This window comes from Capsicum annuum, chromosome 1, assembly GCF_002878395.1.
Source record: "Capsicum annuum cultivar UCD-10X-F1 chromosome 1, UCD10Xv1.1, whole genome shotgun sequence".
In the NCBI taxonomy this organism is placed as follows: Eukaryota; Viridiplantae; Streptophyta; class Magnoliopsida; order Solanales; family Solanaceae; genus Capsicum; species Capsicum annuum.
Genome location: NC_061111.1, coordinates 249,769,247 through 249,772,140, shown reverse-complemented (window position 1 = coordinate 249,772,140; position 2,894 = coordinate 249,769,247).

Sequence of the window (2,894 nt, the reverse complement as noted above, 5' to 3'; positions counted from 1 at the left end):
AAATACATAAGGAATTACTAACTTTAAAATTACCTTTAGATTTATAATTTCACCTAGTTTAGCAGAGTCTCGTACTGATAATGTGATATGAAATATAAAATAAAGAACAAGAAGAATGGAGAGAGAAGAGAGAAGATTTTTTTATTTCTCATGAGCAATTCTTAATAGGGTTAATTATAATTAAGAAAAATCCCTTTATTTATCGGAAAAACTAACCATGGGGTTTCTAACTTTTCCATAAATAGATGGTAAAGTAGACATCCACTATATATGGTAAAGTAGACATTCACTATATATGGTAATATATTTATAACACTTTTAAATTAGATATTCATATTTAAAATTTACTATGTGCATGACATTAATGATGATTACCATAAATATTTTGGTATGTTATTTATTACATAGTATATTTCTTACAAAATATTATTAAATAATATTTGAGTATGTTGTTATAGAGAAGTAATTTCACAGAGAGTGCACACTATAATCGACGTTATTGTTGTTTATAATAAACATCATTGTTGTTATAGGTAGAATGTCACCATAAAGAAGTAAAACATAACATGAAAAATTGGTTTTGGAGAAAATCAGACCGCTAACGAGATGACGTTTTAGAGAGGTTTAACTGTATATGTAAAAGTAAGTTGTATATGTAGCTTCCTTCGCAAAAATCATATGTATTGTCTAAGAACTTAACCATTTTCAAGAAACATAAAAAATCTAGCAATGAATTTGTTTTTGCGCAAAAATAAAATAAAATCTAATAGTGATATACCAAGGTATCTTGACGATAATTAAATTAAAATGACGAATAACTAAAGAATTCATCGATGAGTTATTTTAAACATGAAATAAATTCTTGAAATTATCAAATAAAAATTATAAATCGTATATATCGGACCAATGAAGATGGTTGATGGAGAACCAATCAAGAAAGTAAGGAGTGAATTTACTGCTGATAACTTAATGGAATTAAAGAAAAATGTAAAAGCTAAGAACATCCTAGTCTGTAGATTAGGACTTGTTGAATACAACAGGGTGTCCGCATGCACCATTGCTAAGCAAATTTGGGATACACTGGTAAATGCACATGATGGTACCTCTCAGGTAAGGAAATTCAGGATTTCTCTTCTTTTCACTAAGTATGAGACATTTAAGATGAAGGATAATGAATCTTTACATGAGATGATGACTAGGCTTACTACCTTAACAAATAAGCTGACTTCCTTGGGAAAAGTCGTCACTGAGAAGGAAAAAGTTGAAAAGGTTCTGAGAGTACTACCAAAATCTAAGTGGAATGTCAAAGTAACTGCAATAAGGTAGGCAAATAAGGATCTTACAGGCATGACCCTGGATGAACTACTAGGAAATTTAAGGACTAATGAAATAAAAGTTGATGGAACCAAAGAACAAGCAGTTCCTAAGAAAATCTTGGCATTGAAGGCTTTTGATATTGATAAAAAATTTGAACTTGATAAGGAACAAGTTGCCTTCATAACTAAGAACTTCAGCAAATTCTTTAAAAAGAAGAAGGGATCAGGTAGCACGAAACATTCAAATGACAATCCAAATGGCCGCTACAAGTGTGGCAAGACTGATCATCAAATCAGAGACTGTCTAGTCTAGGAAATAGAGTGGGGGAAGGAAAGGGTTGAAAAGAAACTAAAGAAAAAGGCCAAAAGGGAGGAGGAACATACAATGATAGCAGGTTGGGGATCTGACTCAGATAAGGATGAAGCTGATGAAACTGTATTTATGACACTTGGAGATTCAGACTTAGATGAAGAAGATGATGCATCTGAGGTAAGCATACTTGAACTTAAAGAAAAACTACATTTGTTTTCTAAATCAAAACTTGTTTCCTTGATGAGTGCACTAATTGATGATTTTCAAGAATTAACTTCTGATAGGATGAGTTGTTCAATAGTTTTGCAAGCCTTAAATTTGATCTCAGTAAACTAAAGGCTTGTAAAGTTACAGTTGACAAGGCAAACTGTACTCTCAAGAAATAGGTTGTAAAACTTGATTCTTCTAATAATGATCTTAAGTCTAAAAATCCTTAGATTGACTCTCACTAAAAATGGGAAAAAGGCCATGAGTAAAGAACAAGAAAGTGTTGAACTTGAATTAGAAGAGTGCAAACTAGAGTGTAGTAATGCAACTGACATGATAAACAAACTGAGTCAAGAAGTCTCTAAACTGAAACTTTATCTTGAAAGAGCTAATAGATGGAAAAATTCTTCAAGAATTGTTCATAAATTGAGTGAAAGAATTCACAATGAAAAGGCAGGTTTGGAATTCCACAAAGGTAGTGATGATCCTAAAGATTTGTGTTATATCTGTGGCAACCTTGGACATCCAACCATTAAATGTCTAGTATCTACTAAAAGTAGATCAAACAGTCAAAACTTCGCAAATAAATTTTCTCAGACCAAAAAGAAAAAGAACTGGTTCAAGTCAGAGAAATAGGTTGCACTACATGTTGCCAGCATGGACTAGAAGAAAGTTAATTCATCCTTTTACTCATAAAACTAGACCCAAGTTTGTTTGGGTTCCGAAGTGTAACCATTGATTTCTTTTCCAAGAGAAGGTGAAAGAAAGCAAAAGGCATTAGTACTTGGATAGTGCTTGTTCAAGACACATGACTGGGGATAAGAAAAAGTTTCTTTCACTCTCAAAAATCAATGGAGGGGGAGTTTATTTTGGTGATGGAAAAAAGGGAACCATTACTGGAGTTGGAAAAATTGGCTCGTCTGAGTCAAGAGCATTGGAAGATGTCTATCTTGTAGAAGGATTGAAGCACAACCTGCTGAGTATTTCACAACTGTGTGATAAAGGTAATAAAGTTATTTTCACATCTACAAGTGTCAAAGTCAAGAGAAAAGACACCA